Raw genomic sequence first — 23,708 nt, forward strand, 5'->3', positions numbered from 1 at the left:
CATATTTTTTAAGCAAATTGCAAATTTGGCTTCCCCACGTAAGAAGATACCAAAGGGTATGTGGCTCGGCCAGTCTCCAAACTGGCTGTGATACCTAGGAGGAGTTTACCTAAAACTGATTCTTTCATAGGGTCAGAAAGCAATCCAAAAATGGTAGTAATATTTTTGGAAATTCTGGGTTTGATCCACCATAGGGAAAAAAAAAATAATGAGTTTTGCAGTGTTAAATCAACTGCTGCTGGAAAGATATCCACAAAGCAGTTCAGTGTAGAAATATTTCCGTGTTGGCTTAACCTCTTTATCTTTTACTGAAAAGATATATGACCATGCATTTATAGCATAAAAGGAAAAACTAAAAATTCTATGAATTTTGGTCTAAGAGCATATCAATTGCTCTTTACAATATTACACACAAAATCACCCTTTTGATTAAAGGGGACTTTTCTGTAGTAGTAATTATCACAGCCTATGCTACACTTTATAGCAGGAAGAGAACTAATTTCCATAACTGTGAATGTGAGAGTTCAGCTGTATGGTTCTAAAAGTATATCCTCTCCACAAAATAGTTAAAAAATAAGCAAAGTAATGTTTAACTTATTATTCAAAATTCTCTAATGAAAATGGCCTGGTAAATTTTCATTCTCTGCCTTATTCAACAACTGGGAAAAAAAAAAAAAAAACAGTCAATGTAAATAATAAAATAATTTAAAAATTAAAGTATGTGAAAGATGCAGAATCCGTGACTCTGGTGGATGAAATCCTCTAAACTCTATAAATACAAATCATCTGAAGGAAGTGGTCAAGAGAAAATCAAGACTCTCAAAAAGATTAGACTAGAAATTTTTACTAAGGAATGGAATAGGAAGGTGTCAACAGAGCCTCTACAATAAACTTTTTTACATGAGTGTTACTAATCAGTACATATCTTATAGCAACTGTTTATGAAGATATTTTTGCATATTTTCCATATTTTTTATTTTTATTTTTTCCTGAATTATAGGCCACAGAAGTTCAAGTAGGGAACAAGTGCCCAAATTCTCCCCTGACCCTTCACTTATTCAATCCAACGGTCCCTAAGTTAAAATAAGAACACAATATCTGCCAGGTCTGCAGAACACGAGGTGTGCTCATGGTGATGAGCTGGGACAAAAATTGCCAGTGCACAACTGGATTTCCGAAAGAATTTTTTCTCTTCAACTCAGGCTAAAACAGATTGTGCCAGCATCAGCAGGTTCTTAAAATGACAGAAAGAATTAGTAAAAATTACACCAATACCTGAATAATCTCTTGCATTCCATGTTAGCACTAGCTGAAATGCGGACTCACAAACTAGCCGTGGTTTTAATGCAGAGTTGTCACCAGACTCAAGCTGAAGTGGAGGTTTTTTCTTATTTCAGAGAGTGTTCTAACTTGGCATTTCATATGTAATTGTTTTATAGGAATTTTAAGAGCAGATGATACAAAAATTTTATTATTCAAATAAAGATTCTAGATAAATTTGTCTAAAATCTGTTTCTTCACCTTTGGTCCTGGATTGGAAGAAAGTTCTTCAATTTTTAAAATTTATTAAGCTAGACATTTGCCAGAATGTGTTTTAAATACCAAAGTCTAAATGCAGAAATATGGACAACCTTTACTCTGAATGTGTTTAATGCCCATTGTCTTGTCCTCCAGGTTTTCCCCAGAAGACGGTATTCAAGACAAATTTTGTCAACAATTTTCAGATTCAGTAACTTGCCTGAGAAAATAAATAGTGAAGCTTTTAAGTAATTTCAGAAAGGAAGACAAGTAAATAAGATATAGTAATGGTTTTTAGTCCTGAATGGTGTTTGTCAGATTTAATACAGTAAACTCACTTGCCTTGTGTGTTACACTTGTGTTATTTTTCCTACACTGACTACTGATGTAGTAGAATGACACAACAGAAAGCAGAAATACTGTCAACAACTGTGATTTTATTATTCCTCCATTTTAATTACTGCCATAGACTGGTATTTTATGGGTTGCTTTTTCTCACCAAATTTTATCTTTTCCCTTACATGCAGTAACATAACTGATACCAACAACTGATAGACTCACACACTGCATCACACTGATTACAGTGTCAATAACATCTCAAGTCATTAGACTTCCTTCTAAAATTTTGTCCAGAGTCATGTATTTAGTGGGAAAGAAAAAAAAGAGAATGAGTGAATGAGTGAACAAACAAAAGAAAGAAAGATAGTTGCAAATAGAAGACATGTGAGCTGAAATTTTATAGGGTAATTAGAGAATTTGATACCTGTGAGAAACAGGTCACATCAGTATTACCTACAGGTGGCTCACTGTAGTGTATTTACACTATCAGCACTTCTCTAATATTACTGTAGATTTCCTGAGAAGAAAAGCAATAAATTAAAGAATCCTACATTCGACAAAAGGAACAGAGTACAATAAACTTGTCAAATCAATCCCTCGTTCTGTTCATCTCATATCCTGAAGGTAACTATTATTTATCTCTTTCCTAAATCAGCATGCCATCTGGAACTGGGAGCAGACTAAAAAATGCATTTTCTCTTCTGTTTTGTTTCATATTCTGTTTTCTGTGGTAGAGGCACTACTCACACTGCTATAAAGTAAGCTCAACATTCCTATTTTAAAGACACTTAGGTCAGCTGACAGTGACTATATTGACTGTAGATAAAAGCAACACTACACAAGTTTTTGAAAAATTGCATTAATTTTTCTTTATTTTTATGTGGTTATACAGCTATTAGAGATAAATATTTCCATTTTGGTTTAGGTAACAAAGACAAAGAAATTTTGGTGAATGAGTAGGGTTTGTTCCATTCAGAATTTAACAAATTGATTTTTAATTGGTATTTCTGATCATTCTCCCCAGTATGCTTTATTCACTTAAGAGGAAATTGAGCTTTCATTAGACAATTTTTACGGGGTTTTTTTTACAGTAAGCCAACAACTTTTTTTCTTAGCAGGATTTAAGATATACATCCAATAATAGATTTTGACTGCAGTGCTAATTCAAAATTTCACATTTAATTAACTATGAAATTAGATATTTTCTTACAGAAACTGCTACAAACAGCCATATAAAAAAAAGTTCTTGTCAGCCATAATGTGAATATAATCTTAAAATGGGACTAAATATTTTTAAAAGTTGATAATTCAATGTATCATATACTGATAACATTATTTGCTTAATGTCTTAATTAATTTTGGTCATACTACAAATTCACTAAACATACTGCGAAGTAATCTGAATGCCACTATGAAAAAACCCTCAAACAATCCAATGTTTTTTAATACACAAGCTCAAGAGCCATTCCAAACACTTGCTCTGGGCATGCTGCAGTTACAGGGATTAAAGGGACATTTCAGCAGTGGAATTTTGCCCTTTAAAGGTAGTGCAAAATCTTTCCGGTCAAATACATGTCAAAAAGACAACTGCGAACACAATAGGAGCCCAGGATCCTAGGCACTCCATTCCTAAATCAGGATGAATAGCATCTGCAGAGGGTTAAGCATGCCAAGGGAATTTGACACTCAGTGAGTTTTGGTGGGCATTCCATGGACTTGCTTTGGACTTGACAATGCAGGGTCAGGCAGAGATGAAATTTTGGATTCTTAGTTGCTTAGGATAAAACAGTTGTCCAGAATAGTTGTAGAAATGAGGAGTCATGCACAAAGAGTCACTCACAATATCCAGTGGGCATTAGAACAGCTCAGTGCTGCACAACACTTCATGTGGAATAATTTGATTTCATAGCTAGTCAAAATGACATTGGAAAGCTTTGTACCAATCAAGTGGAACAGATATGCTAAAATGGTCCACTCACTTATCAGCTCTGCATCTGCATTCTAAGCAGCTAAGGATGTCTGTCTTCATGTCTTCATCTCTAGCCCTTTCATCTGAATACATGTTTTACAGAGTTAGGCTAATAACACCAGGCATTTATGTATGTTTGCTAGGGGTGGGGGGAAATGTAAAAGGATTTGTTGGTGAAACAATGAGGTGGATGCTCTTGGGGGCTGATTTAATATGCTGCAGCTGAGCTTCAGAGATAAGAAAATGCTGCACTGCATTACAAAAGGCATTGCCTAGTACAAATAGGCATAAGAATTTCAATAGCATTTCAAAGGAATATTATAATCAGAAGCACGCTAAATCAATTCTTGAACAGCAATTTTTAACTTGCATAGTTCAGATGTTTCTCCTGGCAACGTTCCCTAATGTCATTATCACTTGCTAAAATTTGATACCATCTACTACCTGAGCCTGAATTCCTGACACACAGTACCACAGAAGTAAATATTATGCCAGATTAAAGAGTAGCATGTTTTGACAATTATGTAGACAAACGTTCCTCTTTTACAACAAGGAAGTCTCAGAAAATATGTAAATACTTAGGCAGTTAAATTGTGTGCAACTTATGCACAAGGGAAATAACTTAAACACACAGCCCCAAGCTATTGCTTTTGGTTATGTATAGCTCAGTGAAACAGAAGAGAAGATGTTCGGCTCCTTCCAGGGAACTTCATACATGAGTATACATCCATACATTTCTAACTTGAAGTCATGTAACTTCAGGCTGTGATACTCTCTGATCTCTAGTTCAGTGCATGTGAGTAAAGAGCTGCACTGGAGATCTGACATGTTTCTTGAAGTAAGAAAGAGACATTATTATTTTGAGTCAGGATTCAATCCCTCACTGGTGAAATCTATGTTCCTGTGGATATAAAAGGCTTCAGCTAGAGCTCAACTCTTTCTTAAATTCCCATCCACAGACTCTTCTAGATGACAGTCTGGCCTTCCATTACTAACTCCAGTAAAAAGTGCTTGAAATTTGCTTTCTGCTAATTAAAATATGTTAATCTAAAGTCTCATCACAGTTTAAACTGGTTATGATGCATATTTTGTTTCTTAAGCTGAACTTTTTCTCTAATTTTTCCACTGAATCCAACCATATATATGTGGTAGCTGTGGTCAGAATTATTTTCACATGAGTAAAGGAAGAGGTTTTTCTTAAAATTTTGAAAAACCTTTTAAAAACTAAGGGGATAAGATAGTAACTTTAGAACATGTATATCAGTGTTTTTTCATGTCCATAGGTATATACTACTATAACATAATTTGGTATTAAGAACAGCAAACTGAAATTTAAGTAGCTATATGTCAGCTTTCCATCTTTTTTATTGTGATTTTTTTATGGAAAGAAAAGAAAGATAACAAAAGCCTAATTCAGGCTTCACTTCACCTTGGTTAGGCACCAGCTAAGTGCTTAGCCACCATTTACACCAGTTTTCATTTTGTTTGTTGGATTCTCTCTTGATTTTTTCTTTCATTGTTCAGTGGAAGAACTATTAAATTTATGATGATTATTCTTCCCGCAGGTGAAATCAAAGAATATAAAAGCAGTAAAACTAAAATGTTATATAAGAATGTGTAAAGGTAAGGGTAGTTGATACAAAGACAACAGATGACATCATGTAGGGAGGATAAAGAAGAGAATCAGATAAGGAAAGTATGAAGCAAAGGGAATTTAGAAGGAATTTATTGCATTATTTTTAATTATTTTTTGCTAGGCACATCCATTGAAATTTTAAAATGCATCCTTAATTGTCTGTACAGGGCTGCTCTACTGGCTCAGAACAAAAGACATCTTACTCAGTGTGTTCTATAGCAACTAGTGATAGTAAATTTTAGGTAGTGGTCAAACCAGATAGGTCAAAAGAGGCAAGTCTGCCACAGCTTCATGGCCCAGCTCCAACCAGTAAAGAGGCTGAGCATGTATTTTTCCCACTGGCGCACATGGAAACGCACGTACAACACATACTCATGGACACACACCGCCAGCTGCACAGATCAATACACGCAGAAACACGGGGCACTCATGCAGTAACAAACAGCACAATGTCCCTCTGGCCATACAGAATGAACCTCTGTTCCAATCCAGGGTCCCTCTCCAGCTGATCAGGCTGAAGGTCCATTAGTGGGAAATATATCCATATGCACAATGCAGATTCCTCTAGTAACTGGGCTCAGACCCCTCAAAGGTCCAGTATCTGGTCTCTGGATCCTTGATATCTCATGTTGCTGGTACCTGGACACATGAGCTGCTGAGGCTGCAGCCCTGCTCCAGGTGCTGCTCGAGACCCCTTGTAGAGCCTCCACACACACACACACGCACACACACACACGCATGCACAGAGGTCCCTCTTGGCATTCAGACCTCTTGGTGTCTTCAGCACTTGGCCTGGATCCCCTGATCTCTTCAGTCACAACTCCTCCAGTCATTGCACTCACACACACACACACACACACACAAACACCCCTGGCTTCCAAACCGCTTCACTTGTGCATTGATTAGTTTGGTGATCACGTGCTGACCAAAGCCCTCACTCTCACTTCTGGTAGCTCAGATGCATCACCCCCAATGACCCATGGTCCCTGCTGCAGCTGACACACCTAGACCTCCATACACACATGTGGAACAGAGAACTGGAGCTCCTCACTCACAAAAAGAATCAGGAATGAACCTGATAAGAAGATGGGTCAGACTGAATTGACCAGGTGCAGGACAAGACCAGACAAATGTACTGCCAACTTATAGATGTCTTTCATCTCCCTTTTCTTCTAGTCTTCCACAGTCATTCCTTCCCAAAAGACCTTGAATTCTCCTTTTAGCCATTTTTGATACTGCCTTGGGGTGACTTTGTGTTGTGTATCCCCCATCGCTGCCCCATGCCCAGAAATTAATTTTTTGCCTTTCTGTGCCTTTAAACTGAGTCTGAGAGGGGGAGAGACAAAACCGAGGGAACTTTCTAAGCAGTTTGTTTTCCTGTTTTCAAGGACACAGAGATAGAGACGGCTCTGTGTTCAGCTGCGGCAGCAGAGTGACAGTGGGGAAAGCACCCTGCTTGCTTTCGGCCAGTTTTTCAGCTCCTTTTTTTTCTCCGGAGAGAGACGGAGAGTTGAACTTTTGTTTTCCTGGGACTTTGTTCTTTTTTCCTTTTTTCTTTCTCTGCTGGACTGTTCAACATCAGAATACATCGGGAGGAATTTCCACCGAGGCCTTGGCCCTGGAGGTGGGCCCAATGCCCCGTCCCAGCTCCGAGGAGAGAGAGATCTACGGCAGGACTCTGAAATTTTCCCAGGTTTCTCTCGGCAGAGTGAGAGGTTTTATTATTTAGCATCATTATCCTTTCCCCATGTGTTCGTTAAATAAACAGTTTTTCTCTCTTTCACTTTCCTTCGAGGAAAAAGTTTCTTTTTTCCCCGAACCTGGTGACCTGGTGGGGGAGGGATGGTTGTAACCTGCCTTCTCTCAGAGGATGTATTTCTAAATTTGGCCAAACCAGCACAGATACCTACCCTAAGCAGCACATTGTAAGTTCCCCTAGTAAGTTCCCCTGTGTCCTGCAACAACTCCCTTATGCACAGGCTAAACCCCACTAGCAAGAAAGGAGACCTGGAGAGGCTCTTGCACAGAGTCATGGATGGGGACCACTCATGGGGCTGAGGGTGCCCTGTGACAGCCTGTGGGGGGTTTGGGGCAGGGGCTCTTTGAGTAGGTTATTACAGTTCCAGCACCTGCTGCTGTGCCTCTCTGCTCCTCTGTGTTCATAGAGTGGCCTGTAATCCCGTTACCTAGCAGTAAATAGGACAAGTTAGTAGTGATCCTTCCTCCTGTCCACCCTTGTATTTTGCAAAAATTATTGATATAGGCTTTTCCTGAGACGGTGATTGCTTTTCATGATGTCATTTTGTTCAACTACTGTCTATACTTTCTTCCATGAAGTCACTTCTTGTTTTTCCCTTTATATTCCCCTGAGGAAATGTATTTCACAATCTAATTACATATCATGTGACACAGTACTTAGTTTGTTTTGAACAAACTGTCATTGGGTACCCCTTTTTTTGTCAGGGTCAGTGAAAAGTGAAAGGTACTTCTTTATTCCCTCTCATTCACTGAGTTGTATCACAGCTTTCTGTTGTCTTCTTTTTAGTATTGACAATCCCTGCCTACTCAGCATTTCCTTCTACAAAACTGTTGCATTACTTGGTAAACTTTCTCTGTTCTTTTGGGTTTGTGGTTTTGGGGTTTTTCTGTTGGTTTTTGTTTGTTTATTTTTGGGGTTTTTGGATCTTTTTGGGGTTTGGTGGGGGTTTTTTTTTAGTTTTATTATATACTCATAAGTCTTAAACTGGATGCATGCAGTATTCAAGATCTAGGTGAACCATAAATCTACATACAAACATTATGTTTTTATTTCATCTCCAAGCGTCTTATTTACCTTTCTAAGCACTGATGAACCTGGAACTGGTGATTGCAGAAAACAGCCCATAATACCCCACAGAAATTTCTCCTGAATGCTTTCCACATTCAGAGTGTAGTCTTCAGCTCTAGAGTCAATGTGACCAAAAAACCCAGGGAGGGAGGAGTAGATATTTTTTTAACAATTTATGTTCAACATGGTTTTATCCTTGCTCTTCACTGTTGTTTCAGTAGCCATAGTAATTTTATTTTAGCACCTTCTTGCTGCTTTCATAAATTACCTCTCATTTAAAGTATGACTAAAGTTTGTTAATAAAGGAAGCCACAAGAACAATCAAAAGTATACCAAATACACAGCATGTGACAGAAACTAATTTTTGAGATTCCTTGAAGAAGAATGAGAGACTTCATGAGACATATCTGATTTCTACATGACTTTAGCATCATAAATGTTACCAGAAATTAGAAAATATTAAGATCCAAGTGGAATTTCCTCCAATATATTTAGTGTTAAACCCAAATTTACAGTTCTTAATTTTAATTAAAGGTAGCAATAGCATTCCTTTCTCCACTTAGTTCAGTGAGTCAGACTCAACACTTTCACATTCCTGTTTGACTATTAAGTGTGTGTCTGCACAGATAACAAGTTACAAGGATAAACTAGACTGTGGTCTGTAGGAAAAAGATATAGGATGGTTAATAGACAATTGAAAATTGTCTGTCAATATCATCTCATGCAACCTAGCTCATGACAGAAATAAAGGAAGCTCTCCTTACTTTGGATCAAGAGTTGCCAGTTTCTGCAGAGCCCCATTGACACACTGCAGTTTCACACCACTCAAAATGAACTTGAAGGTAGTTATTAAAGTTGGCCATGGCCAAATGAGGAAGTCTCATTTACTTCCTTCATCACTTCTCCTTATCTTTTTCTTCCTCATTTCTCATGAGGGTACCTCATGGATTGTTGACTCTGCTCCTCATTGAAACTCTTCACTGAATACACTCATCCAGCATACAACCACCCACAATTTTAATCCCCCAGGTAGGTTTCTCTGAAGTTAGTAAATTGAGTCAGTTCCTGAAGGTGTATCATTGACTCAGAAATAGTTCAAGTGTGAGGATTTTCCCCTACAGAATCATCAGCTCTATTTCTTGTATTAGATTACATTTTTGGTGACTTTTGGAGATGATTTAGAGGAAGAAACTTTATTTTCCAGTATTACTGAGGCTGTATTATTAACAACACATTATGATTGAATTAATTCTAATCTGCTGCTGCTGGGATAGGGAAACTACAGCCTTTTCTTCCTAGTGGACTTTATCAGTTTCTCACAGGCTTTATGAAAAGCTTTGAGCTTTTGTCTTCAGCTAACTCATCGTTAAAGAAGGTCAAACACCATTTATCATATTCTAAGGAAAGGACTATGACTGGAATCACTACCTTGGCACAGGAGAGAGCAGACACGAGCAGAGCTCCAGGGGGACAGCACACCCATCCAGACTGCTGGCAGTGCCTGGGACAAAGGCTGGAGCACGTAAGATGTCCTTGTTTGCAAGAGTCATGACCTGGCTGAAGAGCTTTGTTGCCAGGTCAAGGAGCTGTGTGAGCATCTGTGCAGATTGTGCAAGACCAGGGAACTTCAAAAAGAGATTGACAAGGTCTTCAGAGAGACCCTGCAGAAATAAGGGTCTTACATCTTAATTAGGATGTTACAGCCTGGTTAAATGGATAAATAGATAGGTTAAAACTGGATAATTGAGTTCTATGAGTAGTGATCACTGGGCCAGTAAGAAGTGGAGTACTGTAAGAAGTCTATCTGGGACCTGTACCCTTTAGCATCTTTATCAATAAGTGGCAGGTGAAGGAATACATTTTCATCAAGCCTGCAAGTGGCACCAAATTGAGGAGAAAGGACCCTTGAGGGCAAGGCTGCCATTCAGAGAAACCTTGGCAGGTTGGAGGAGTGGACTGGAAGGTTTTATGAAATCCAACAATGGTAAGTACAGTGTCCTGCTCCTGGGAAGGAAGACCCCTAGCAGACATGAAGGAAGCAGATGGCTTGGAGACAGCTTTGAAAAGCAGCTGAAAAGGACCTGAGGCTCCTGGTGGATGGGCAGGAACAAATTACACATCAGCCATCAGTGTGCTCTGTCACCAAAGAAGGCTGAAAGTACCCTGGGCTGAATCATATGGGCAGAGTCAGGAGAGCCAGGAAAATGATTGCCCCTTCTACATAGTATGTTAGGCCATATGTAGATCCCATGTTGAGTTCTGGACTCCCAAAATACAGGAAAGAAATTGATAAAATGCAGCAAGTTCAGCAGAGAGACATCAAGATGGTTGAGGGCTGGAGCACTTATGATGTGAGGAGAGCTGAAGGAACAGGACTTGTTCAGCCTGCAGAACATGTAGCTTTGGGGACACCTATCAGAAGCCTTGACAGTATCTACTGGGACATTATTAGGAAACTGGAGCCAGGCTACTCAGTATTTCTCAGGGTGGGGAACAAGCACATGGACATTGAGGTGAAAGAAGAAGAGGTTCGGACTGAATATAAGGAGACACCATGAGAACAGTCAAGGAGAGGAACATATTGTCCAAAGAGATTGTGTCATCTCCAGCTATGGAGGTTTTCAACACTCAGTTGGATGAAGCCCTGAGTAACCTTGTTTGTCCCACAGCTGATCCTGTCAGTGCAGGAGGGTGGACCTAGGGATCTTCCAAGATTCCCTCCAATAGGAATTATCCTATGATCTTGAATTAGCAGTCACCTGTGTGGATAAAGCAAAAAAAAAAAGGTATGTTTCTCATAATGAGCAGTACAATGATATGTCCAAAAGCCCAGAGTTTTGCCTGTTGTTCCAACAACAAATAAATTGCATGCCAGACTGAAATTTCAGAGGAGAGGAAATAAAATGTATTTCTAGGTTTTCTTAGTGTAGCTGGTTTTAGAAGGGAAATAATCTGTCTCATTTTTCTTCGTGCTCTAGGTCCTTAAGCCACATGCCTCTTTAAAAATTGACTTAATTTTAAGTGCTAAAATTAAACCTCTGAGGTCAAAGGGTCTTTCTTGGTATTTAATATCATCATGGTCCTGTTTTAGAGGAAGTCATAAAGAAGATTCTCTAAGCAGTGTGTACAAGGCAGGTGTGATTTCCTTATCATGGGTTTTGAAGTAGACCAAAGAAGAACAAGGAGATTTTTCTTGTCATTTCTGTGCTTAAAACCTGTAGTCTGAAAAATTAGAGGCAGAAGCAATCACTTGTTTCGAATGACCCACGGTTTCAGAAGAGTTTATGCTTTTATGTCACATTGCTTGAATTGGCTTGTGCAAGAGAGTTTTAAAAATTAGGTCAGATTAAGTATAAAGGAGCAAAAGAAAATTACAAAGAAAAACCAACCAAACCCCATGACATTAGGCTGCTCAAATGTAGCAAATAAAATGAGCCAACCTTTGTAATCTGCAGAGTTTACATTAAATTCTAATCCTGGCACTCCAAACAGAAAAATACCTAACAATCAAGTTCCTAGATATTTGTGGTGGTTAGACCCTGGCCAGATGCCAGGTGTCCAACAAAGTGGTCTATCACTCTCCTCCTCAGCTGGACAGGGGAGAGAAAATACAACAAAAGGCCTCTGGGTTGAGACAAGGACAGGGAAAGATCACTCACCAAATACCATGAGGAGCAAAACAGATTCAACACAGGAAACTTCATTTATTGCCAATCAAATCAGAGTAATGAGAAATAAAATAAAATCTTCCATGCCCATTCCTTTTTCCTGGGCTCAGCTTCAATCCCAGTCTTCTCTACCTCCTTCCTCTCCAGCAGTATGGGGGGATAGGGGATGGGGCTGTGGTCAGTTCATCAGACACTGTCTCTAATGCTCCTTATTCTTTAGGGGGTACTCCTCACACACTTCTATGCTCCAGAGCAGGGTCCTTCCCAGAGGAGACAGTCCTCCCCAAATTTCTCTAACATGAGTTCTTCCATAGGCTGCAGTTCTTCATGAACTGCTTCAGTGTGGGTCTCTCTCCTCAGGAGTCAGCCCTTCAAGGACAGGCTGTTCCAGTGTGGGGCCCCTATGGAATTTCCAGTCCTGCCAGCAAACCTGTTCCCATGTGGACTCCTCTCTCCACAGGTTCACAACTCCAGTGTGCGCTTCCCACGGGATCAGAGCCTCCTTCAGGCTTCCACCTGCTACGGCCTCGGTCTCCTCCACAGGTTGCAGGTGGATCTCTGCTCCCCTGTGGTCCTCCATGGACTGCAGGGGCACAGCTGCTTCATCCTGGTTTGCACCATGGGCTGGAGGAGAATTTCAGCTCTGGTGCCTGCAGCACCTCCTGCGCTTCTGCTCTACCTTGGTGTCTGTGGAGCTGCTTGTCTCACATGTTCACACCCCTCTGTTCTCTACCCACAATTGCTATTGTGCAGTAATTTTTTTCCCTCTCTTAACTGTGTTATCCTGGAGGCACTACCACTGTCCCTGATGGGCTCAGCCTTGGGCACTGGTGTGTCCATCTTGGAGCCAGCTGGCATCTGCTCTACTGGACATGGAGGAAGCTTCTGTCAGCTTCTCACAGAAGCCACCCTTGTAATCCCCACCACTACCAAAACCTGGCCATAAAAACCCAGTACAACATGGCACACAGAGAGAGGATTTAGAAGTCTCAAACCTGTAAAACAAAGCTGTGATAGAAATGCTCAAAGACACTCCCAAGATTTTAGAAAACATTGCAACGTCTGTAGCCTACCTCTGTTTCTCAAATACTCCAGAAGCAGGAGCTACTTCTAGTCAGAAGTGACCATCAAATATACCTTAAAAACTGTGTTGGATTTAAAATAGTCACTGTTCAAAAACCGGCATGTTGTCTTTCCCAAAATGTATGGGAAGTAAATATAAAATCATATGGTGTTCAGTCAGAAGAGAATGCCATGGTTTATAATTATGTATTTGTCCAGAGCCAGTCCTGGTTTCGGTTAAGAATTATTTTATATAAACAATATTTTTCTTGGACTACTTTGAAAGCTTACCTCTAAGTTCTGTGACTTTATTATGTTTATTACTTGCTTCACTTTCCTATGAAGCCAAAGGCAAAAACAACATCTGTCAAAGAGAAATGATTTCCAAATCAGGCCTTCTACATCCAGGCAAACTACATCAAAATAACAGGCCTTGCAGGCTTGGCATCCTGAGAGAAATCTGCGCTTTAAAAGTATTTGGCAGCCATGATTTTTACTGCCTGTCAGCAGGAGATCAGTGGACAGATAACCTCAATGAGTAGCTGATTAGCTGATCCTTCGGAAGCCATCCCACAATATTGCCAGCCATGCCAATTATCACCTCTTTTTTTCTCTATGTATGGGGATGTTGGGGAGGTACAGCCATGAATCTAAAATCCAGCTGTGTTTGTTCAATCAGATTTTCTTCTGGCCAAATCAAGGAAAGATTCTTTTGATTCACTCAGAACTTGCTCAACCACACTTGATTCCTCTTCAGTGAGTGTATTGCATCACCTTAGATACTACTGGACAGAACTGCCTGGTTATGTCTAATCCCACAGACTTTATGAAGCACATCCACTATATGTGCTTTCCATTGATTAGCTAATTTTATCGGTGTATTGCAAAACTATTGACAAGACTGAGAAATGACTGGGACTTCACCAGCATAGCAAGAATTGTCTCTCTTTAAAGACAAAACCTTTGATCTTCAGACCCGCCTAAAATGGGAGTGTTGAGTTGGAGAAAACTGGATAAAGGTCAATTTGAAAAAAAATGGAAAAGAAACGAGTAGGTGGAAAATATCTACTCTTAAATAACAATTAGAACTGACCAAAATTTGTAAGACATATCTAAAGTCTATGCTGGAATCATGCATTTCCTTCTGATCTGCCCATCCTGTGTCTAATAGCAAGTTTCTTTCTTATTTTCTGGCACAGGTTGGTTGAAGTGTCTTTCATCTTTTGTAGCTGGTAGCCATTTTCTCTACAGTTGCTCCCATTTCTTGGGTTTCTCTCTCATAGGCAGAATATTTTTGCACACTTTTGGTTTTATTAGTGGCAGCATTGCCTTTGAGACCTGGCAGTCCTGCCTCTGCAAGCAAAAGGCTTCCTTTGCAGAAATCAGACCCAGACAAATGTCAGCTCCTCCAGCACCTGTAACCACATCCCAGAAAACAGAATTTTTAAGACATTTGCAGACTAAATCACTGAAGCTTCATAATCAGAATGTTTCTTTCTCCTGGGTTTGGTTTTTTTATATGATATAGAGTAATAGTTAGTTATGGAAAACAAAATGGTACATCTTTATTTCACCCTGATTATAGTTGTAACACGTAAAATTTTTTTGTAAATTTCAGTGATGGAAAATTATTTTATAAAATGTATGCTAGAGTAACTGACACTAAAAAAAGCCTTTGAAATTTCCTACGAATACATGCAAACCATACAGGAAGTTTAAAAAAAAAAACAACAACAGAAAATTTTATGCTACAGATGTTAGGACATACATATTTCTGGTTAAAAAAAGAGATTCAAATAATGAGGAAAAGCTTCCCATGACATTTAAGCTTTTTTTTTTGCCGTAAGTCCCCAGGATGCAGACCAATCTCTGGGCCAAGTTGTGAAATTCTTACTTGTTTCTTCAGAAAAGATACAAGGCATTCCTTCTGCTTTTGCATTCCCAACTGAAAGAGGCGTCAATTTCAACACAGTATAACCATGAACAAATTCAAAAAGAATTTCAGAAAAGAAAAAAACAAGAGATCTGACTAGCTGTGAGCAAATGCCAAGAGGACATGAAACCTTAGAACATATCACATTCAAATGCATATTCAAAGCAGATAATTCAAATTTCATTAACTGGCCAAGACTTTAAAGTTCTTTGTCCCAATTCAAAGTACTGATTGTAGCATACAACTTCTGTCAAACAGAGATTTTTAGCATGGAATGTCAATAATCTCTCTTTCTGTTAGGAAAACCAGGCTCTTCACAGAACAAAAAAGCTCTCATTCTTAAGACTTTGGCAGACCATTGTCTATGGCAAACTGCTAATGGCAGTATTAATCTGTCCCCAGACAGAGGGACAGGTAGTAGGTTGTCATTTCATCTCCACTGAAGAGCATAAGTGAGGCCTGAGGTCCTTTGTAAGTTTTTGGGGTTGTTTTTCTTCAAATAAAGGAAAGCTCTCCCTAAAGATAAAGAGACTTCAGCACTGGAGTTTTTTAAGCACTACCATCGCTACATCTCTTTGTGGAAGGAGTATAATGCCCACGAACCTCAAACCTTTCTGTCCATTATTACAGTAGAAGACATATGAATGTGTCAAAATGCGATCACATTTAATTTTTGAAAAAATGCATCTGTCAGTGTTGGATAACTCATCTTTAGCCCAAAGATAGCTTTTGTTTTCACTCTCAAATTATCTCAGGTGCTAAATGTTAATCACATCTTTTTACTTCATTTTTGTTCCTTAGTAGTTTGCCACATTATCTGATTGGAAATTTTGAGGTGGTTTAAACAAGTTAGAGTAGATGGCTGTTAGAACGAATTATGGGGAGAATGTGAAATCTGTACATTCTTTGATAAATGTATCACAGCGTGCCACGGCCCAACTGATTTCAAGACTCATTTACTTGGGTTTGAGTCACTTGAAAATTTTCAGGCAGTTTTGCCATCAATTCAAAAGGAAAAACTGTTGATTCTTGTAATCTGTATAGAAGTAGCAACCTTTGGGATTTTCCATTGACAAAATTATTAGAGACTGGATTTGTACACTCTGCAACACTGGATTTTATCTGCATCCTCTGAAGAAGTTAACATTCATGATATAATAATTTAAGAAGTCCCACATATTTTTGGACAGCTTGTATCTCAAATAGATGTGAGATCAAATCAGTAACCTATCCTTATACTATATGATGCTAGGGTACCTCCTTTCTCTGACAGAAAAAGTGAGAAAATTAAATCCTGAAATAAATCACTTCCCTTGCTCTCCTATTTCCCCTCCTGTGAGTACTCTGCTGTAAAGCACACTGCCAGCTCATGTGCACTGGTGAGACCCTGAGGTCCTTACAGAAAAGAGAGCTTTCTTGTCTTAATGTCAGACTGCTTGTTCATGGTAGAAATGTCCTTCACTCTATCACTACTGCTGAGCTCCCAGAGTTAAGCTACCTACAGATGTGCTGTCTAAATGGCAACCCATCAGTGCTGTTATCAAAATTGATCCTAGGAAAGGTGCAAAACCTAAGTTTTTTATTAGTTCAGGTGAGCTGCCTTAACTCCCACAACATCCTAGATCTTAGCAGGCTGAGGTCACCATTTGTGCTTTCACTTAATCTCAAAGGAAATAACACTGTAACTTTTATGTCCTCATCAGAATGAGAATTTTTTTAAGAGCATACAAGTATTTTCAAATGCCTGAGATGGAAAGGTGGGAATGCCAGAATCCATGAGGTTAAGTGAGAATTTAAATCACCATCTGGATTACTGACTGCACTAGTTATAATCTGAAAAATGGATGCTCTCTACATAGTAAAACAGTCTAAATAGTAGACACTCAGATACTTATTGAACAATATTCAACTGCAAAATATTTGGTCTTGGACTGCACTTTTCATCCTCTATTTAACCCAATAGCCTGTAATGACCTTTACTACTGTTGGTAGAGACACTGTGGTTTTTATCTCATGAAGGTAAGATTTGCCATTAAATGGAAAAAGAACTTCATCCTTAAAAAAAATCTGGCATATCTATAGTAATTCAAATATTTGATGGCTCCAGAATTAGGAGCTAGGCATCACTAAAAAGCCTTTAGTAAAACATGGCAGGCTAATTCAATGATGCAACTCACAACTATGCAGAAAATTATTGAGAAATCCCACTCCATAGTCTAACAGGAAATAACTTGCACTAAGAAGCACCTGTTTTAAGAACTGCAGTATAAGACTGTCACAGTTTAAATTGTTGACTGGAACTGAATTTGACACACTTCCTAGAATGTACTGTTCTCTCTTCCTCGAGTTGTTTTCACATTAAAATATGATCATCTCCTAAAATAAGGGAGATGTTTGGTGCTCAGGAATGTTGAAGCAATTTTGGGGTCAGGGGTGGGGGGGGGGGAGAATGATGATAAATATTCATTAAAGGATTTTCTTTTCAAAATTATAGTTTTACCATCCTAACTTATAGGGCAAACAAATGATCTTGCCTTTTCCTGAACTTTCTACAAGTAAGACTTGGTAAAAGACTCCAACTGTTTTAATTTACAAGCACATGTAACACAAAGTCTCTGAATCCTGAAGTTTTAAAATTTCTGTCTGGCAAGCCTCCTGAAATTTGGGATTAAATTGCCAGTCACTAACCATGGCAGCTCTTACTGCTTTAGGCAATGACACGAAAATCCAAGGAATGTATCTTCTGCCAAAAAAGGATCTTATCCTATAATAATTGTTCATCATGATGGTATTTTTATGCCACTGAATCTGGCATATTCTTTTTAATTAGTACTTGGACTCCTGATATACAGTTTTCATCTATGACTCATTTAAAATAATGTCTCTCCACTTAATAAAATAACATTCAGATTCAACTTGTATTTAATATCTACAAATAAAAGTATTAAAACCTCCAGGCAATGAATAAAATTGGGGTGGTAACAGAAAATGCCTTGAACTTTACAATCTGATCTGGAGTTTTATCTGAAGGGAAGCAAATTAGGATTATATCTCACTATATCAGCCGTGACTCGAGCTATCAGGCATAGTTTTGTCTAAAGTTGAATGGGTACCTAGTTTAGATAAAATAATTTCCAAACTGACTTGTTGTTTACTGTTAAAATACTTTAAGCCACTTATCTACCTCTAGCATCTCTAACTTGTATTGAGAAGGCCACAAGGAAAGGATATTACTGTGAAATTTTCTGAAATCTTAATGAATCTTTTTAGATTCTTTTCTTAATCAGTCTTTTTAGTTAGTTCTGAAAATTGCACTTACTCAAGTTCAAGTCTTTTTATTTGGATTAATGGATACTTCCTTGAACAAAACTTCTTAATTATTTAATGTTGCATTCAATCTTACTTTAAATCGGAGATCTTTGAAAAACTCTCAATTTAGTCTTTACCCTGTACTAACTCTAATTCATATTTTACTAACATTACTGAAATATGCCTAGCAAAAATTGTTTCCCAACCTATATTCTTCTTCTTTCCATATAATGTACAGCATAAGGTGCCAGAAGTTTTCTATAAAACATGGAAATGTCAAGACATGCGAGTGCCTCAGCCTTTCTTAGTGTTAGTCCTTCTCAGCCTTTCTTCTCTTAATGAAAGAACATGTGTTCAACACTGTAATGCAATCTGCCTTGCTGCTGTTTACTCAATAAAACCCTCATAACTCCTACTAGAAAAGCTGCAAGGAAGAAGTTTAGCCAACGTACTATCTTTTCCTTGAAATTTTGGAAGGCAGACTCATGATTTCTTCATCTCCATTCTCAGAGCAAAACAATAGAGATGCTGCTGTTCTGGTAAATTAGTGGCAAACTGGCAGCTGGACAACGCAGATAAGAGGTAACATGAATTTATAAAGCACTTCAGCAAACAAAAAGATCACTTCCAGAGTGGAAAACACTTCAATATTGTTATGTCATATATCTTACCTATGTATTTTTAATAGTACAATGTACTGATTTTAGCTAAAGAAGAAGCAACATCTGTTCATAGAGTGCTGCTTGTGCACTATATTAAAATGGTAAAAAAGCACAGTAATTTAGTATAATTTCCTGAGAAACCAAGACTAAATTCATCACACTGTCCTAATACCTTCTCCAAGCTGATTTCTAACAAAACTAACAGGAGGTAAAGACATTGTAAAGACATTACATATCTACAAACTTTACAGAAGTAGGCCAGTAATAGAGAGAACAGATCTTATGAAAGCATTATTGAAGAGCTTTCCATCTGCATTAAGGAAACAGATGACACAAACAAATTACTAGTTCTGCTGCTTATGTAGCAACTTTTTGATGTTCATTATCAGACTTCAGCAAAGTGACATGAAAACACTAATTATCTCATCTAAGTATGCAAATATTTGAGTGTTGAAGTTCTCTTACATGTCAAGTTTAGAATCTAGTGTAGTATTTTATGCACATGGTATGTCATGTGATTGAAGTTGAATGAGGAATTTTACTGGCACTCATATCTTAATATACTACATAATTTTTGAATCAACTAAAATGCTAGTGAAACAGTCACCCTTTAAATAAATCTCCTTATAGGATATGCTTTACATTCAGAAATATCACCATGAATTTTATCAGTCGAGAAAGAGGAATAAATAAAAGTAATCAATTAACAGGAATGATGTGGTACCTTTTATGTAATCACTGTGCATTTTCATGTGCTTCCAGCAACACAGTGGTATTTCCGTGGAACATCACGATCTGTGCTTCCAGCACATCACAGAACTGCAGGAATGTGCAGCTTCAAGGACTCATGGATTGCACTGTCAAATTAGGGTACTGTGGAGATCCTTCTGATGCCTGCTCCTGGTAGCCTTATGAAATCCTATGTGCAGAGGATTTAAATGAAAAAAAAGAGCATGGCTATTGCAGTGCTGAACCACACACAAGAATTAATTAATTTTAGGCAGAGCAGATTCTACTCTCACCTGAGGTAGCTATCACGAGCCAGTATTCAATAATTTCCTCTGTAACTGAGAATATCAATTAACTGCAACCTATTTCTCTCAGAACAGACACTTCTACTTAAAAAAATATTGACTGATAATAGAGAGCTTGATCTCAAGGGATTACATGTTCAAATGTTTTCAAGCCACCACCCTAGAGCAAAAAGGGAAATATAAAAATAAACTGATAAAATTTACGTAACCCTTCTTCGTCATTTCAAAGAAACACAAATAAACCAGTTCCATGAAATTTCTGATAGATAAATTACATATTAACAATTACAGAAGAAAATTAAAACCAGAAAAAATTCAAGGCCCCACAACACAAGATATTTTAAGGCAGTGTGAGCTACTGTTGCAAGATGAAACTCTTCTCAAACATTTTTTCTGAGTCATATAGTAAATATTTCATCTGAGACAGAATTTACCAAAATATGGGATTATATGGAAAGTATGTGAAATGTACACAAGGCAAGGCCACTAAAACATAAGCTTCTTGTCTCAACAGGATTTTTCAAGCTGGCCTAAAGCTGGTATCCTGACACTGATTCCTTAAGTGGAATCTATCCAAAGGAGCTTCAAAAACTCAGCATCCGATTCAATCAAAAGAGTAATAGACATATAAAAGAATTGTGAAACAGTAGGTCAGAATGGATCTCAAGGGGTCATTAGTTTCTACTCCTGCCAAATGTCATAGTAGTACCGCCCAGATTTGAAATAGTGGGTTTTGAAAATGGGGATTAAATATATTTCGTGGGAACAAAAATTTCCTGAATCTACCCAAGGAAAAAAATTCTGCATTTTTCTCTGGGGAAACCTCTATCCACTCTAAAATGACACCTTTGTCAATAATTGAGAACACTGCTGAATATTTGAATTTTTTCATGTGAACAACATGCACTACCCTAAATAGAATGATAATCACAACTCTTAGTAAGTCTGTCAAAAAATGAGTTACATCCACAAGCCACTGGAATGTCTCCTTGTTCACTGGCTGCTGGAAAACTTCATGCCATCTCTATACACCTCTAAATGTCCTGTGGCACTCTGTACATTGCTACCAACTAGTACTGGTTCATGCAGCAGTGGTATTTATACCACAGCACTGTTGGTATTTATACACTACATACATTGGCTTATCTATTTATACCACTGTGCATCCTTTAAGATGCTGTGGTTGTGCAAGTTTGCTAGGTGTGATTTCATGACCTCCTGACTTTAAGGGACAATTATCAGAATGCAAGCGAAGCTTCATGGCTACAGCACCCTCATGATGAAGAGGGGACATTACAGCAAAATGAATAAAATGACAAATTATTGACCTGCTTTCAGTTCCATTTATTAGGAATTGGTCAGAAAAATGCCACTGTGTTCTGTGTGTGCAGGAAAAAAATGTACCTACATATAAGCTTAAAGAGTAAAATAAGTTATGTTCTGTGTCTGTTTCAGTATTTAGCACAACAGGAAATTGAATAAAAACTTGGGTCAGAGGTATATATAAAAATAGCAACCTCTTCAGTGCAGACTTTCTTTCCACTTGCCTTTGGTCTAACACAAACGTGTGAACAATAAAAATAATTTAAAAATCATATTTTTCCCCTCAGAGAAAGAAAGCTAGTGCACACAACTACTGAGAATAGGGAGAAAGGAAGCATATGGAAAACCTCGTTGTAGTAACAGCATTGTGGTGATATAACCTATGGGAATCCATTCATGTAATATAACTATTAACCACTCATGTAGTAAAACTAGTAACCACTTATGTAATATAACTAATATTTTTTAAATAGTAGTTATAATGATAAAGTTTTAAAATATGTTCTACAGTCTGCTAATAAAAGACCCCAGTAGGACCATGCATTTACTGTGACATGGTGGAAAATGTATAATGTGATTCATTAAACTCTGTAAAAAATGCTCATTTTTCATCCTTTCCAAATAACAAATAATTAAAAAACATTCCTAATTGTTATAGATACTGTTATCTTAAGAGTAAAAATAGCATAATACAATATATTTTATAAGAACAGATCGATCTCCTGACGTACACCTATTCTGACCTATTCTGCTTCTAGTCTTTATATTAATGTCTGACTTTACAATCTACACAAATAATTTAAAAAACCCAACAAAAACCAGACGAAATTAAGTAAAAGAGACCAGCGATGTTCAATTGCACACACACAAGAAGAAAAAAGCAGTATTAAATTTAATCTGAGCAAATTAACATAGAATAGATTGGTAGATCAGTACATGTATACTTACCAAATTTGCCTCTCTCCTTTAGCCCTGTATTTAGCCCTTTAGCCCTCCACTTCTGAAAGGCATCCACAGCCTTAGTTTCTATTTGTAATTCTAGAGTCTTCTGTCTTTTTTGTCCCTGTGTTTCTCGTATATAGTTTTTGCTGGGATCTTGAAACTTTTTGTTTTCTCCAAGAGGAGGCTTAAGACAGCTTTAAGAAAGTACAATAGAAGAAAACCTGGTGTGCCCATCCCTTTACAAAGATTTCATCTTCCTGATTTAAGTTCAACACACTCATGGGCAGATTGCATACTAGGATGTAGAAAGGTGAGAACTGTATCCACTCATCTAACAAAAAACAAACAAACAAACAAAAAAACACCCAAAACCAATTTTAAAACCCCCACCAAAACCAAAACCAAAATAAACAGCCCAGCTCTCTGAAACTACACAAGAAAAATTGAAAAATTGTGTAAGCTTGATTTTTTTCAACAATTCATAGAATGGTTAAGGTTAGAAGAGACCTTTGGAGGTCAGCTGGTCCAACGCCCTCCTCAAGCAAGGCCTCCTAGTGTGACCTGTCCAGGGCTGGCTTTTGACTCTCTCCAAAGAGGAAGACTTGACAACCTGTCTGGGCAAACTTTTCCAGAGAGCGTGAGTGTCTCACAGTGAAAAGGTGTTTCCTGATGTTTGGATGGCTCCTCCTGTGTTCAGTGTGTGCCCATTGCCTCCTGTCTTGTCTCTGGGCACCACTGAAGAGAGCCTGTCTCTGTCCCCTTTGCACCCTCTCATCAGATACTTAAATACATTGATAAGGTTCCCCTGAGCCTTCTCATCTCCAGGCTGAACAGTTCCAACCCTCACAGCACTTGCTCATGGAGGAGTTATTCCTGTCCCATATCTTTGATTTTTGGTTGGGCTCTGTACAGGATGTCTGTATCTCTCTTGGACTGGGGAGCCCAGAACTGGGCACAGTACTCCAGGTGCGACATCACCAGTGCTGAGAACATGCCTGGAGTACCAATCTCCTGGAGTACTTGATGGAAAATTGCTTTATATTTATGTATTTTTTTGCTGGTTTCTATTTCATAATAATCTGTGCCCATGGAAATCGCAGTTACAGCATTTTGAACTAGACAAATAATTTTCACTTCCTCCTGTAATTAGCCAGCAACTTCCTTGTATTTTTTAGGTAGTATTTTAAACAGAAAATTTGCTGTACTCCAGAATAATGAGAAATTATCTAAGGTATTTAATTGTATAAGTGAAAAAAGAAAAATTCTTCAAATCTACAAGTATTAAAAAATCCATCATTGCTTTTTCAGTTATAGGATATGGGCCACAGATTTTAGTCTTTTTTCCTTCAATATAGAGAAATTTAATGCACCAGTAAATCCCAACTGGAAAGTAATTAAGACTAAAGTTAGTACAAAAGATTCATGTGAAGTTCATTATTGAGTGTTCTATGAAAGAAAGTCTTCACAAATTTCTTATGGAGTTCTT

At 38.0% G+C, this 23,708-nt stretch overlaps 1 long non-coding RNA gene across 2 annotated transcripts in view; it reads right to left on the reverse strand.

Annotated features, from left to right (window-relative positions):
• Positions 1 to 11,973: 11,973 nt before the first annotated feature.
• LOC109143893 overlaps positions 11,974 to 23,708 on the reverse strand; it is a 34,637-nt gene continuing 22,902 nt past the window's right edge. For both annotated transcript variants that reach the window (XR_002044327.2, XR_002044316.2), the window contains 2 exons: positions 19,648 to 19,842; positions 11,974 to 14,434 (listed from right to left, as the gene is read on the reverse strand). This is a non-coding gene — a long non-coding RNA (uncharacterized LOC109143893). The remainder of the gene's footprint in view (positions 14,435 to 19,647; positions 19,843 to 23,708) is intronic.

This window comes from Corvus cornix, chromosome 5 (assembly GCF_000738735.6).
Source record: "Corvus cornix cornix isolate S_Up_H32 chromosome 5, ASM73873v5, whole genome shotgun sequence".
NCBI lineage: Eukaryota > Metazoa > Chordata > Aves > Passeriformes > Corvidae > Corvus > Corvus cornix.